Consider the following 16791-nt stretch of genomic DNA (forward strand, 5'->3'; position numbering starts at 1 on the left):
AAACACTCTGTCTTCCACACGGTCAAGTGTCAGTAGCCGTGATACTGCACCGCACATTTCAGAACCTGATCCTCCTTCCTACCACAAGGCTGAGTACACGTCCTCGGACATTAATGATCCCACACTTGGACACTCGGAAGAGCTGTTCACGTTTCCATTCGCACATTCTGGCCTCTCGCCAGCTCATGTTGAAGTGGGTCATGAGGAGATCGTATGTACAGATGGCCAAATATTTGAGCAGCCACGTTCTCACGAAGTTGGCAACGTGTCTCAACAAGGGGTGGACGATGATGAGACACAATTGTCAGGAAGTCAGGAGGAGGAGCAGGGTGCGGAAGAGGAAGACGACGTGGTGGATGATCCAGTAACTGACCCAACCTGGCAGGAGGATATGCAGAGCGAGGACAGCAGTGCACAGGGGGAGGGAGGCGTAGCATCCCAACAGGCAGTAAGAAGCAGGGTGGTGGCTCCAGGCAGAAGTCAGGCAACCGTTCCCCGGAACAACAACACGACACAAGGTGCCTGTACAAATGTTAGGTCTTCCCGAGTCTGGCAGTTTTTTAAGTTGGATCCAGATGATTCTAAAAAGGCCATTTGCAACACCTGCCGTGCCAGCATCAGCAGGGGTACCAAAACTAGCAGCCTGACCACCACCAGCATGATCAGGCACATGTCAGCCAAGCACCCGACTTTGTGGGAAGTACAACAGAGTCGAGGAGCAGTGCTTGCTAATGTCACTGCTACGTCTTCGCTGGTTGTGCATGCGAGCCAATCCCCTGTCCATGCTGCCTGCGAACAAGCCTCCTCCGGTCCTGCACCTGCAGTTGCCTACTCAGAAATAACACCATCATCAAGCACGTCCTTGTCCCAGCGCAGCGTTCAGTTATCCATTCAGCAAACCTTTGAACGCAGGCGCAAATACACTGCCAACACCCCACATGCCACAGTTCTAAATGCTAACATTTCGCGACTGCTTGCGCTGGAAATGTTGCCTTTTAGGCTGGTGGAGACAGAAGCATTCCGCGACCTGATGGCGGCAGCTGTCCCACGTTACTCGGTCCCCAGCCGCCACTATTTCTCCCGGTGTGCCGTCCCCGCGTTGCATAACCACGTGTCACAAAACATCACACGTGCCCTGAACAACGCTGTTTCACCCAAAGTCCACCTAACCACAGACACGTGGACAAGTGCTTGTGGGCAAGGCCGCTACATCTCGTTGACGGCACACTGGGTTAATATTGTGGAAGCTGGGACCCAGTCTGAGCGAGGGACGGAACACGTCCTTCCCACACCAAGGTTTGCAGGCCCTACCTCAGTCAGTGTTTCACCCACACTCTACAGCTCCGGAATGTCATGCTCTTCAGCCTCCTCCTGCTCCTGCGCATCCTCATCCACTGTACCCTCCACACCAGTCCCAAGCTGGAAGCACTGCAGCACTGCCTCGGCGAAGCGGCAACAGGCTGTGCTGAAGCTAATCTGCATAGGTGACAAACCCCACAATGCAGAAGAGCTGTGGACAGCTCTGAAACAACAGGCAGATCACTGGCTCACACCTCTGAACCTAAAGCCAGGAAAGGTCGTGTGTGACAATGGCCGGAACCTGGTGGCGGCTTTGAGGCGAGGCCAGCTGACACATGTTCCATGCGTGGCCCATGTGCTCAACCTCGTGGTTCAGCGGTTTCTAAAGTCATACCCAGAGCTGTCTGATCTGCTGGTAAAAGTTCGCCGCCTGTCTGCACATTTTCGAAAGTCACCTACTGCTTCAGCCGGCCTTGCCGGCTTTCAGCGCAGTTTGCATCTTCCGGCTCACAGACTGGTGTGTGATGTCCCCACGCGTTGGAATTCAACTCTGCACATGTTGGTCAGGATATGTGAGCAGAAGAGGGCAGTTGTTGAGTACCTGCATCACCTAAGCCGTCGGGAAATGGGTCAAACTCCACACATAACACCTGAGGAGTGGAGATGGATGTCCGACCTATGTACCATCCTCCAAAACTTTGAGGACTCCACCAAGATGGTGAGTGGTGATGACGCCATTATTAGCGTCACCATACCGCTACTCTGCCTTCTAAAACGGTCTCTGCTCAAAACCAAACATGATGCATTGCAGGCGGAGCGCGATGAGTTGCAGCAAGAAACAGTAGTGGGTGTGGGTGATAACACACAGCCCAGCCTCGTCTCATCACAACGTGCAGTGGAGGACTATGACGAGGAGGAGGATGAAGACATGGAGCAAATCTCCGGCCAAATTGAGGATATGACATGCACACCAGTCATATCCTCGGTTCAGCGTGGCTGGCCAGAGGACAGGGTAGATGAGGAGGAGGAGGAGGAGGAGGAGGAGGACAGCATGTTCAGTCAACGTGTTGGTCAGGCTACTGAAGTCCTGGCTGTTAAGAGTCTGGCGCACATGGCTGACTTTATGGTAAGCTGCCTGTCTCGTGACCCTCGCGTTAAGAACATCTTGGCCGACAATCATTACTGGTTGGTAACACTGTTAGACCCACGCTACAAGGAGAACTTTATGTCTCTTATTCCCGAGGCGGAGAGGTCAACCAAAATGCAGCAGTTCCGGAAGGCCATAGTCACGGAAGTAGGCAAAGCATTCCCCTCACAAAACGCTAGCGGCATAGGTCAGGAATCAGTGGACAACCAAGGCGTACAGCCGAGAGAGGCACAAGTCCAATCCGCCAGAGGTAGGGGAACAGTCTTTAAGATGTGGGACAGTTTTCTCAGCCCCTCACGTACCACAGCCCCTGAGGTGCGGGGTAGTGCCACAAGAAATCCTAAGTTTGCCCAGATGCTCAAGGAGTACCTTGCAGATCGAACAACTGTACTCCGACATTCCTCTGTGCCTTACAATTATTGGGTATCCAAGGTGGACACGTGGCATGAATTGGCTCTCTACGCCTTGGAAGTCCTGGCCTGCCCTGCCGCTAGCGTTTTGTCAGAGCGTGTTTTTAGTGCCGCAGGTGGAATCATTACAGATAAACGCACCCGCCTGTCAACTGAAAATGCTGACAGGCTGACTCTGATCAAGATGAACAAGGGTTGGATTGGGCCAGACTTCACCACACCACCAGCAAATGAGAGCGGAATTTAAAGTTTGTAACGGGAATTTGCCATGTACCTCCAGTCACCCATGGGTACACACTTCTGGACTTTGGATAATCGCTGGACTGCTCCTCCTTCTCCTCATGCGCCACCATGATGACCGTTACAAGAGTTAGGCCTTTGTTTCAGGTATACCCCCAGTGGTAAATTTTTTCGCCCATTCTTTGCAGAATGGACATTACAACGACAGGAGACCCGCTCCTTTGCAATGGGAACAATGTTTTGAGGCCCTCATGCACGTCTCTATGCAGGGACAACGTGGAGCCTCCCAATTTTTGGCTGCCCTGCCAAAGGGCTATACTATAATACACCCACTTCCTGACAATGGACACTTAATGTTTTGAGGCCCTCATGCACGTCTCTATCCAGGGACAACGTGGAGCCTCCCAATTTTTGGCTGCCCTGCCAAAGGGCTATACTACAAAAGACCCACTTCCTGACAATGGACACTTAATGTTTTGAGGCCCTCATGCACGTCTCTATCCAGGGACAACGTGGAGCCTCCCAATTTTTGGCTGCCCTGCCTAAGGGCTATACTATAATACACCCACTTCCTGACAATGGACACTTAATGTTTTGAGGCCCTCATGTACGTCTCTATCCAGGGACAACGTGGAGCCTCCCAATTTTTGGCTGCCCTGCCAAAGGGCTATACTACAAAAGACCCACTTCCTGACAATGGACACTTAATGTTTTGAGGCCCTCATGCACGTCTCTATCCAGGGACAACGTGGAGCCTCCCAATTTTTGGCTGCCCTGCCTAAGGGCTATACTATAATACACCCACTTCCTGACAATGGACACTTAATGTTTTGAGGCCCTCATGCACGTCTCTATCCAGGGACAACGTGGAGCCTCCCAATTTTTGGCTGCCCTGCCAAAGGGCTATACTATAATACACCCACTTCCTGACAATGGACACTTAATGTTTTGAGGCCCTCATGCACGTCTCTATCCAGGGACAACGTGGAGCCTCCCAATTTTTGGCTGCCCTGCCAAAGGGCTATACTACAAAAGACCCACTTCCTTCCAATGGGCACTTCAGGTTTACAGGCCCTCATGCACGTCTCTATCCAGGGACAACGTGGAGCCTCCCAATTTTTGGCTGCCCTGCCTAAGGGCTATACTATAATACACCCACTTCCTGACAATGGACACTTAATGTTTTGAGGCCCTCATGCATGTCTCTATCCAGGGACAACGTGGAGCCTCCCAATTTTTGGCTGCCCTGCCAAAGGGCTATACTACAAAAGACCCACTTCCTTCCAATGGGCACTTCAGGTTTACAGGCCCTCATGCACGTCTCTATCCAGGGACAACGTGGAGCCTCCCAATTTTTGGCTGCCCTGCCAAAGGGCTATACTACAAAAGACCCACTTCCTTCCAATGGGCACTTCAGGTTTACAGGCCCTCATGCACGTCTCTATCCAGGGACAACGTGGAGCCTCCCAATTTTTGGCTGCCCTGCCTAAGGGCTATACTATAATACACCCACTTCCTGACACTGGACACTTAATGTTTTGAGGCCCTCATGCACGTCTCTATCCAGGGACAACGTGGAGCCTCCCAATTTTTGGCTGCCCTGCCTAAGGGCTATACTACAATAGACCCACTTCCTTACAATGGGCACTTCAGGTTTACAGGCCATCATGCACGTCTGTATGCAGGGGCATTGGTGAACCTCACAATTTTGGACTGCCCTGGCAAAGGAAAATACTACAAAGACTCAGTTCCTCAAAATGGGCACATTAGACTCAGAGGCCTTTATGTACGTCTCTTCTCAGGGACATCGGAGTGCCACACAATGTTTTACGTAAAATCTTTCATGTATTGATCTCAAAAAGTAACATACATTAGCTCTATCTCACTATTGGGTATGTGCCCTTAACATTTCCGCTATGAAAAATCATTTTGGTGACATTTTGGAAGGTTTTCTGGTGAGTCCGTAAAAATGGCGTAAAACGCGGACAAAATTATTCACAGCTGTGACTTTTGAGTGATAAATGCTTCAAGGGGTCTTCCCCATGCTGTTGCCATGTCATTTGAGCACTCATCGGAGACTTTTGTGCCATTTTTAGGGTTTCTACATGCTGCCGGTGGTCATTTCACAAAAATACTCGGGTCTCCCATAGGATAACATTGGGCTCGGTGCTCGGGCCGAGTACACGAGTATCTTGGGAGGCTCGGCCCGAGCTTCGAGCACCCGAGCTTTTTAGTACTCGCTCATCACTACTAATAAACCTAAAAAATAAAAATAAATTGAATAAAAATCATGAATGTTGTGTTATAACAGGAAATTCGGTGTAAGAATGAATATCCGGGATGAGAGTTCAGCGAATGAGTTATAGAAATTGTTACAAAAAGGAGTGTGTACGGTTTATGCGTAAATTTTCAGAATGCGTACATGAAAATTATACGTATGTGAGAATGTCCCCCATGCTTTGTAAAAAGTTATTTATGAAAATGTAAATAAAATATATAAAAATGCCTAATTATTTATAATTTATGAGAAAGATATATATGTATGGAAGAATGTTATAAGGTGTCCAAGAACCATAAAGAAAAAGGGTGCATATATAATGTTAGAGGTCTAGAGTTCCACCAGGCTATATCACCCCTAAAGAAATAGAAAGAAGACCTTACTACCTGTGTACCCCAAAAAAAGCTATATTTCTTAGCCAGGATTATGGTGGAGATATGCACAAGTGAAATAAGAATATAAAGTAATACAATAAGATTATAAAACCAATATGTGTGCATTCATGCACCACCCGGTACGCTACCCTTGCCAAATTGCTCACTCTAGATCCCCACACGATCCATGAAGCCGTTCCCCCGGTCACACCGCCTGCTGCCGGTTCCCACTCATCCCTGGGGGAGTTAGGCGAGTGGTATCGAGAGCTACATGTCGGCACTGATGATACCCCCATACACCACAAGGAAGGGGTATACCGGGTGGTACAGGAGTATGAGCGGGTTTTTAGCAAGCACCCTCTAGATTTTGGGCAGATTAAAGGGGTTCAACACCACATCCCTACCGGTACACACTCCCCTATTAAAGAGAGATACAGGCCTATTCCCCCTGCGCACTACCAATGCTCCAAAGACATGTTGAGGAACATGAAGGAGGCAGGGGTTATTAGGGACAGCTGTAGTCCCTGGGCCGCTCCGTTGGTGCTGGTTAAGAAGAAGGAGGGCACCATGCGGATGTGTGTGGATTACCGGAAGATTAACCAGATAACGCATAAGGATGCTTACCCTCTGCCCCGCATCAAAGAGTCCCTGGCCTCGCTGAGAACCGCTAACTACTTCTCCACCCTTGACCTCACCAGCGGGTACTGGCAGGTGGCCGTGGCACCGGAAGACCGAGAGAAGACTGCCTATGGGACCGTTTTGCTGTACTTGGATGATGTGATTGTGTACTCACAGACGTATGAAGCCCACCTGGAGCACCTAGCCGAGGTGTTCGCGTCCCTTGCCAAGTATGGGATGAAGTTGAAGCCCTCAAAGTGTCATCTGCTGAAACCCAGAGTGCAGTACCTAGGACATGTGGTTGGTGCGGAAGGTGTCGCCCCCAACCCCGAGAAGATCACCGCCATCCAAGACTGGCCGAGACCGACCACAGTGAGGGAAGTGAGGCAGTTTCTGGGCCTGGTGGGATATTACCGTCGCTTCATTAAGGGGTACACAAAGATGGCTGCCCCCATGCAAGACCTCCTCGTAGGACAGACCAAGGGTGGTAGATCCCTAGTAGCCCCATTGGTGTGGGAAGAAAAGCATGAGGAATCCTTCCGCCAGCTGAGAACAGCCCTGACCGGAGAGGAAATCCTAGCGTACCCTGACTACAGCCGCCCATTCATCCTCTACACCGACGCCAGCAATGTGGGCTTGGGGGCTGTTCTATCCCAGGTCCAAGACAGAAGGGAAAAGGTAATAGCTTATGCTAGCCGAAAACTCCGACCGACTGAGAGGAACCCTGAGAACTACATCTCCTTCAAGCTTGAGCTCTTGGCACTGGTGTGGGCTATCACCGAGCGGTTCCGCCATTACCTGGCAGCAGCCAAGTTCACCGCGTACACAGACAATAACCTGCTGACCCATCTAGATACGGCCAAGCTGGGCGCGTTGGAGCAGCGGTGGGTGACCAGGTTAGCCAACTACGATTTCACCATCAAGTACCGGGCCGGCCGTACCAACGTCAATGCCAATGCACTCTCCCGGATGCCCCACCTGTCGGAAGAGGGGCCAGAGGATGATGACCTCGAAGAGATCGAGTTGCCTGCATTTCACCGGCCATTCACTGAGAAGGTGCACGTCTACCAACAACGGGTGAACCTGGATCCGCTGCCCCGACAGGACTGGCAGGAAGCTCAGGACCAGGCACCTGCTGTCCGCCTGGTCAAGACTCTAGTGGAACAGGGTTCTGCTGGGATAGACCCTGCTGCCCCTGCCGAAGCCCAACGTCTGTGGCAAGAACGGACCCGGCTATACCTACACCAGGGGAAGTTGTATCGCGAGCTGATTAATCCAAAGACTCACGAGAAGATCCGCCAGCTGGTGATTCCCCAGGCTAACGTGCCCACCGTCCTGCAAGCATACCATGATGGTGCAGTGCACTTCGGGTGGAAGAAGCTAGAGATGTTGTTAAGAGAGCGGTTCTATTGGAGTGGAATGCGGGAATCTGTGGAGGCCTGGTGCCGAGAATGTGGCCCTTGCGCATTGAGAAGGAAGGACGAGGCCAGCCAGAAGGCACCCCTACACCCGATCATTACACACCAACCGCTGGAGCTGGTTGCCCTTAACCATGTAAAGCTCACCCCCAGCCGAAGTGGGTACACCTACGCTCTGACCATCGTAGACCACTACTCGAGGTTCCTGGTGGTTGTCCCAGTTAAGGACTTAACCGGCCGCACCGCTGCTAAGGCTTTCCAGGCTTATTTCTGTTGACCGCATTGGTACCCGGAGAGGGTGCTTACCGACCAGGGTCCGGCCTTTGAAGCAGAGGTATTCCAGGAATTCTGCCAGTTGTACGGCTGCAAGAAAATCCGGACCACGCCTTACCACGCCCAAACCAATGGCATTTGTGAAAAGATGAACCACTTGGTCCTGGGCCTCCTCAAGACGTTACCACTGGAAGAGCGGAACCTGTGGCTGGAGAAGCTACCTGACCTGGTCGATATGTACAACAACATCCCTTCCAGCTCTACGAAATGCACTCCAGCATACCTGATGAGAGCTCGTCCCGGCCGGCTACCAGTGGATCTGGAAATGGGCTTGGAAGCTTCAGAAGCACTCCTGTCGACAGCTGAATGGGACACTCGGCGGAGGACACAGTACCGACAGGTCCAGGAGTATGTTGAAAAGAACTTGTGCCGGAGTCGGGGACAACAGGAGCAGTGCTTCAACAAGAAGGCGCCTGCCGGTTCCTTCCAACCTGGGGATGTAGTGCTGAAGCGGAAAAGAAGGGCCCACAAGCTGGATGATCAATGGGAAAAAACCCCGTATGTAGTCCAGCCCACAGGATGGGAGAATGGGAAGGCCTACCAGATCAGCCGTGACCAGGGGGGGACTTTGGCCACGGTTTCCCGAGACCACCTGAAGAAGTGCCCACCAGCATTGAGAGTAGCGGATGAGGCTCCAGTTCCCAGTCCAGTGGAGAAGGAAAATGAGGTAATCCACACCATGATGGGTGATTTTCCAGCACGCCCGAAAAAGACGCCATACATTATGTCAGTGCCATCACTGACAAACCTGGATTGACCATGAAATACATCAATCCCCTTAAAGGTGAGTTAAAACAAGTTTTAACTACATTGCCTTAATATTGTCATGCATTAGAATGACTGTCTTAGGTAATGATAAATATTTTCTACAGGAAGAGGAGTGTTTGCTGAAACTGAAATCGAAAAAGGGAGTTTTGTTGCAGAATATCGAGGTGAGCTCACGTATGCACTTACGATGGTAGACAACTACTCGAGATTTATGGTTGTGGTACAAGTCAAAGATCTAATGGCCCATACTGCAGCGAAGGTCTTCCAAGCACACTTATGCAGACCTCATGGCTACTCAGAGAGAGTCCTCACAGATCAAGGCACTGCCTTTGAAGCGGAAATCTTCAAGGACTTCTGCAGCTTTTACCGATGCAGGAAGATGCGTATTACACCCTACCATGCTCAAACCAATGGTTATCAACCTGCTCAGGACTTTACCCCATATTCCAGATGTGGCCTTACAAGTGATTTATAGAGGGGTAACAATACGTTGGGATCATCGGATCTAATCTCCCTTTTTATACACCCTAAAATCTTGTTTGCGTTAGAATAAACAATAACATCATAAAGGTATAGCAGTACCGTTTCAAAGTTTCGGTGTCCCAAGCAGCATTCCATCAGCCTCTTGAAGGTTCCTGGCAAATTGCACAGCTCGAAGGGCATGCTTTTGAACTCGCAGAGACCCATCGGGGTGGCAAAGGCGGTCTTCTCCCGGTCTGCCTCAGCAACGGACACTTGCCAATAGTGACTAGTGAGATCAAGGGTAGAAAAATAATTTGCAGTTGTCAATGCAGCTAGCTATTCCTCAATACAGGGGAGTGGTGCTGTCCTTCTTCTTTAACAGGACCAACGGAGCTGCCCAGAGGCTACAACTGTCACGGATAACCCCAGCCTCCTTCATGTTGCTCAACATGTCCTTGGTACACTGGTAATGTGCAGGTAGATTTGGCTTATATCTCTCTTTGATGGGTGGGTGTGCACTTGTGGGGATGTAGTGTTTGACCCCTTTTATTTTTCAAAAGTCTAGCGGATGTTTGCTGAAGACTTGCTCGTATTCTTGCACTAGCCTGTAGACCCCCTTCTTGTGATGTGAAGGTGTGGAGTCAGTGCCTACGTGTAATTCCTTACACCACTCCTCTGGCTGACTTGGTGAGCTGTCACTGAATGGGTGGGCTGAAGCAATGGTGGATGCTGCTGTTTGGATAGCATGTGTATCTACTGAGAACAGCTTATCAATGGTGGCAAATCGGAGCAGCTTAATCTTTTGCTCTCCGCAGTTCAACACTCTCATGGGCACTCTTCCCTTCCATATTAATGAATAAAACTATGATGTAAATAGCATATAAATACCCCACAAATGCAGATAAAAGTAGGTTATGGGAAAAGGGGGAAGAGAGAAACAGGAAAATAGTGGAATAAAGTATACCTTCCAGGTGGGAGAGGAAATGGCAGCACAGCCAGTGGAGGTGAAGCAAGGGGAGCCTGCAACTAAAGAGTTGAGAGCGTTATCACATGGTGACTGAGCCTGATTGTAACGGGAGCATAGAGGTGCCGATCCTGTCTTACCTGCGTTGGTGTAGAAGTGGGTGTCCTGTGGTGGAGTCAGCTATGTGCAGTGGTGGCCGTGGGTTCTTTTATGTGCGACCGTAGTAATAGCTGCGCCCACTTCCTGTATGGGAGTGGAATGCAGTGAGGGTAATGGAAGGCACGCCTGCGCATTTGTGTTTAACGTCGCGCATGTGCAGAACGGAGAAAAGGCTGCGCTCACTTCCTAATGAAAGGGAGTGAGACGCATCTGGGAAGGGAAGGGAAAAGATTAGGGTTTGGGGATGATGAAAGGGCTTTCTACGGGCAAGGATGGCAAAGGGTGGCAGTGACGGAAAGTCAGGCAGCCTGTCCTGTCCTGTCCTGTCCGTCCGTCTTTTTGTATCATGAATTGGAAAGACTGCAAGGGGGAGGGGAGGTGCTTGTGTCCAAAAGGAGGAGTTATTCAGATTCATTGCAGTGGGCGGCGGCTGCAAAAAGCACCATTCTTCTTGTTTTTGCTCTGCAAAACAGCCTTTTCAAGGGTTGGCTTGGGTGACAAAATGTCTTCTGTAGGCGTGGGTTTGTCTCCCTCTCCCTAAGATGTGTCCGGTATAGGCCAGGGTGCCACTCAAGGCCGTAACCAATTCGGGTTATAGCTTCTCGGCCTTTTGGCTAAGATCAAGTGTAGTTTCGGAGGACGCTACCTTGGTCGGTACTGGAAGGTGCCTGGGATTGCACGTCTGCCGGCCTTGAGGAAGTGTGTGCGCCTTCTGGTGACACATAGCCCTCTTGTGCCTGGACGGTTCCCAGGCAACGGGAGGCGATCACCTTTGTTATTTTGAAGTCCTACTGATAAACAGAAAAAAAAAAAAATTAAATCTGTTCTTATCAGTTTAATATCTGATACGTCCCCTCTCTGGGGACCATATATTAAATGGATTTTTAGAACAAGGAGATGGAAAAAATCTTGCTCTGTCCACTCCACGCATTGACCTGGTATTGCAGTACCTCCAGGACCGGTGCACCCCTTCTTAACCCAGTTTCCAAAAGCAGAACTCAATTCACCTGATTCAAATGAGCCCCATTAGTGAATTGAAAGAAAGCAAAAACTTTATATGCACCTCAATTTGGCCAATTCACTTTTCACACTTTCACCCTTTTTTTTATCTTTCACACCTTTTACTTGCTTTATTGATGCAAAAAGCTGTGCCAAATAGCAAACTCATCTCCACTCAACTTGACCAACTCTGCTATGTCCCGTGCAGTATCTTATTCTCAGTCTTATCTAGATCATTTGCAATTGAATAGAATAGATCCCTTTTGGCTGCTTATGACTGTGTAAAATATGTAGTTTTACTGGGCTGGGATGAGAGAATCCATTGAAGCATGGTGTAGGGATTGTGGTTCCTGTGTGCTAAGAAGAGAGGCTGGCACCAGCCAGAAAGCCCCATTGCAGCCAATAATCACTTAATAACTTTTTCAACTTGTCATCATATGGGAGGCCTTCCATTCCTTGTAGTAGTCTAGTTGCCCACCTTTGAACTGACTCTAACTTCTGAATGTCCTTTTTAAAATGTGGAGCCCAAAACTGGTTCCCATATTCCAGATGTAGCCTTACAAGTGATTTATAGAGGTGTAACAATACGTTGGGATCACGGGATCTAATCTCCCTTTTTATACACCCTAAAATCTTGTCCCAAGCAGCATTCCATCAGCCTCTGGAAGGTTCCTGGCGCATTGCACAGCTCGAAGGGCATGCTTTTGAACTCGCAGAGACCCATAGGGGTGGCGAAGGCGGTCTTCTCCCGGTCTGCCTCAGCAACGGACACTTGCCAATAGTGACTAGTGAGATCAAGGGTAGAAAAATAATTTGCAGTTCTCAATGCAGCTAGCGATTCCTCAATACGGGGAGTGGTGCCGTCCTTCTTTTTTAACAGGATCAACAGAGCTGCCCAAAGGCTACAACTGTCACGGATAACCCCAGCCGCCTTCATGTTGCTCAACATGTCCTTGGTACACTGGCAATGTGAAGGTGGTATTGGCTTATAGCTCTCTTTGATGGGTGGGTGTGCGCCTGTGGGGATGTGGTGTTGGACCCCTTTTATTCCCCCAAAATCTAGCGGGCTTCCCACCGGTAACCCGCTCCCCAGCTTGGATGGATGCTGAGGGAGCCCCTTTTGCCCGCAGGCTCTGGCCCTGGGAACTGTAGCCTTGGCGGTGACTGTGCTTCCCTCTACGGTGTGAGCTGTTGCCTTCAATCGGGTCTTGACTGCTGGGAAACCCTGGAGGTTCCTGTCGCTAACGGATTTGACCGGTTTTACGGCGACTCCTAGCCTGGTCGGGGTCCGTAGGCCCTGCCGGATGGTGCTGGCTTCTCTTCACTCCCAGATCTGGTACCGGCGGGCCACCGCCCATCCCCGGTCCGTACGGTTCACTCCAATCAGCCTCTCCTGCAGAAGGTCACCACCGTCTGCCAACCTTGCTGAGTGCCCGGGCCACATACCCGGACACGGTCAGTCTCCTCTCCTCTTCACTTCTCTAACTCCAAAACTGATCTCTAATCTGACTCCTTTTCCCGCCTCCAGGACTGTGAACTCCTCGGTGGGTGGGATCAACCGCCTGGCCCACCCCCTGGTGTGGACATCAGCCCCTGGAGGAAGGCAACTAGGATTTGTATTTAGCTTCGGTGTGCCTAGCCGGAGTGTAGAGTGTGTTGGTGTAGTACCTGTGACGACCTGGCTTGTCCAGGGCGCCACATTCCCCTATAGTAAAATGCAGACCGTCCGCGGGCTGCCCGTCCATCACCGGTTTTATTTTCACAACTGAAAAAGAATAAAACGGTAAAACATGTAAAAGCATCATAAACATTTTACAACGGTACAGCTTCCGCTCTTCTCCCACCCAAACAACCTGGCCCTGATGCTGCCCCTAAGAAGCGGGCAGCACCCCTTGACCCCAGTCCAGCACCAAGTTGCCCGAGCGGGTTCTGTCTCTTTCAGGGGGCCCACGTCCAAGGGGACCCCTGAACCCCCGGAGGATCGCCACCGGTTACGGTAGTGGCGGGCCTAGGCCATCCCTTTCCTCCAGGCCCATCCTCCCAAATCAGCCTCTCCGGAGGCGGTAACGGTGTCAAGCCAACAAACATTTTTATTTACATTGCACTAAGTTTGTGGTTGCCCTGCAAGTTCTCGGGCTTGTCCGTAAGCAGTTCCTTACGCAATGGTTGCACAGTCCCTACGGGGACAACAGTTGCCGGCAACGGCCGGTTTAATCACGGTTCAATCAGGTAAACTTCTTTGGTTGATCATCTTTACTTATCATTTAAAACTTTCAAACTGGTACACTCAACACATAAAGCCCCCCCCTTTTAAAGAGTAGTTTCCCTGTACCTAAGTGGGGGTCTACCTAGGTTGGGGCGAGTGGACCTTCGGGGTCCGGTGTCAGTGGTGACAGGCAGTGGGGCAGAGGGAACAGTCAGTTCCTCCTCCCTGCTATCATGTGGGGCAGGCGGAGGCGTAGGGGAGCTGGGTACAGGTACATCCCTGGGCACTGGCTCGCGGTTAACCGTTTCCATCATTTCTTCATCCACGGGTTGTGGGAACAGTATCACTGGAAGGATCACCGCACCGTTCTGTGTAGGCCAGTCTGCTGGAAAATCACCCATCATGGTGTGGATTACCTCATTTTCCTTCTCCACTGGACTGGGAACTGGAGCCTCATCCGCTACTCTCAATGCTGGTGGGCACTTCTTCAGGTGGTCTCGGGAAACCGTGGCCAAAGTCCCCCCCTGGTCACGGCTGATCTGGTAGGCCTTCCCATTCTCCCATCCTGTGGGCTGGACTACATACGGGGTTTTTTCCCATTGATCATCCAGCTTGTGGGCCCTTCTTTTCCGCTTCAGCACTACATCCCCAGGTTGGAAGGAACCGGCAGGCGCCTTCTTGTTGAAGCACTGCTCCTGTTGTCCCCGACTCCGGCACAAGTTCTTTTCAACATACTCCTGGACCTGTCGGTACTGTGTCCTCCGCCGAGTGTCCCATTCAGCTGTCGACAGGAGTGCTTCTGAAGCTTCCAAGCCCATTTCCAGATCCACTGGTAGCCGGCCGGGACGAGCTCTCATCAGGTATGCTGGAGTGCATTTCGTAGAGCTGGAAGGGATGTTGTTGTACATATCGACCAGGTCAGGTAGCTTCTCCAGCCACAGGTTCCGCTCTTCCAGTGGTAACGTCTTGAGGAGGCCCAGGACCAAGTGGTTCATCTTTTCACAAATGCCATTGGTTTGGGCGTGGTAAGGCGTGGTCCGGATTTTCTTGCAGCCGTACAACTGGCAGAATTCCTGGAATACCTCTGCTTCAAAGGCCGGACCCTGGTCGGTAAGCACCCTCTCCGGGTACCAATGCGGTCAACAGAAATAAGCCTGGAAAGCCTTAGCAGCGGTGCGGCCGGTTAAGTCCTTAACTGGGATAACCACCAGGAACCTCGAGTAGTGGTCTACGATGGTCAGAGCGTAGGTGTACCCACTTCGGCTGGGGGTGAGCTTTACATGGTCAAGGGCAACCAGCTCCAGCGGTTGGTGTGTAATGATCGGGTGTAGGGGTGCCTTCTGGCTGGCCTCGTCCTTCCTTCTCAATGCGCAAGGGCCACATTCTCGGCACCAGGCCTCCACAGATTCCCGCATTCCACTCCAATAGAACCGCTCTCTTAACAACATCTCTAGCTTCTTCCACCCGAAGTGCACTGCACCATCATGGTATGCTTGCAGGACGGTGGGCACGTTAGCCTGGGGAATCACCAGCTGGCGGATCTTCTCGTGAGTCTTTGGATTAATCAGCTCGCGATACAACTTCCCCTGGTGTAGGTATAGCCGGGTCCGTTCTTGCCACAGACGTTGGGCTTCGGCAGGGGCAGCAGGGTCTATCCCAGCAGAACCCTGTTCCACTAGAGTCTTGATCAGGCGGACAGCAGGTGCCTGGTCCTGAGCTTCCTGCCAGTCCTGTCGGGGCAGCGGATCCAGGTTCACCCGTTGTTGGTAGACGTGCACCTTCTCAGTGAATGGCCGGTGAAATGCAGGCAACTCGATCTCTTCGAGGTCATCATCCTCTGGCCCCTCTTCCGACAGGTGGGGCATCCGGGAGAGTGCATTGGCATTGACGTTGGTACGGCCGGCCCGGTACTTGATGGTGAAATCGTAGTTGGCTAACCTGGTCACCCACCGCTGCTCCAACGCGCCCAGCTTGGCCGTATCTAGATGGGTCAGCAGGTTATTGTCTGTGTACGCGGTGAACTTGGCTGCTGCCAGGTAATGGCGGAACCGCTCGGTGATAGCCCACACCAGTGCCAAGAGCTCAAGCTTGAAGGAGATGTAGTTCTCAGGGTTCCTCTCAGTCGGTCGGAGTTTTCGGCTAGCATAAGCTATTACCTTTTCCCTTCTGTCTTGGACCTGGGATAGAACAGCCCCCAAGCCCACATTGCTGGCGTCGGTGTAGAGGATGAATGGGCGGCTGTAGTCAGGGTACGCTAGGATTTCCTCTCCGGTCAGGGCTGTTCTCAGCTGGCGGAAGGATTCCTCATGCTTTTCTTCCCACACCAATGGGGCTACTAGGGATCTACCACCATTGGTCTGTCCTACGAGGAGGTCTTGCATGGGGGCAGACATCTTTGTGTACCCCTTAATGAAGCGACGGTAATATCCCACCAGGCCCAGAAACTGCCTCACTTCCCTCACTGTGGTCGGTCTCTGCCAGTCTTGGATGGCGGTGATCTTCTCGGGGTTGGGGGCGACACCTTCCGCACCAACCACATGTCCTAGGTACTGCACTCTGGGTTTCAGCAGATGACACTTTGAGGGCTTCAACTTCATCCCATACTTGGCAAGGGACGCGAACACCTCGGCTAGGTGCTCCAGGTGGGCTTCATACGTCTGTGAGTACACAATCACATCATCCAAGTACAGCAAAACGGTCCCATAGGCAGTCTTCTCTCGGTCTTCCGGTGCCACGGCCACCTGCCAGTACCCGCTGGTGAGGTCAAGGGTGGAGAAGTAGTTAGCGGTTCTCAGCGAGGCCAGGGACTCTTTGATGCGGGGCAGAGGGTAAGCATCCTTATGCGTTATCTGGTTAATCTTCCGGTAATCCACACACATCCGCATGGTGCCATCCTTCTTCTTAACCAGCACCAACGGAGCGGCCCAGGGACTACAGCTGTCCCTAATAACCCCTGCCTCCTTCATGTTCCTCAACATGTCTTTGGCGCATTGGTAGTGCGCAGGGGGAATAGGCCTGTATCTCTCTTTAATAGGGGAGTGTGTACCGGTAGGGATGTGGTGTTGAACCCCTTTAATCTGCCCAAAATCTAGAGGGTGCTTGCTAAAAACCCGCTC

At 51.4% G+C, this 16791-nt stretch overlaps 1 pseudogene; it reads left to right on the top strand.

Moving 5' to 3' along the window:
- Positions 1-11235: 11235 nt before the first annotated feature.
- Positions 11236-11442, top strand: LOC142260662 (U2 spliceosomal RNA; annotated as a pseudogene).
- The last annotated feature ends 5349 nt before the right edge of the window (positions 11443-16791 follow it).

This window comes from Anomaloglossus baeobatrachus, unplaced genomic scaffold (assembly GCF_048569485.1).
Source record: "Anomaloglossus baeobatrachus isolate aAnoBae1 unplaced genomic scaffold, aAnoBae1.hap1 Scaffold_158, whole genome shotgun sequence".
Taxonomy (NCBI): domain Eukaryota; kingdom Metazoa; phylum Chordata; class Amphibia; order Anura; family Aromobatidae; genus Anomaloglossus; species Anomaloglossus baeobatrachus.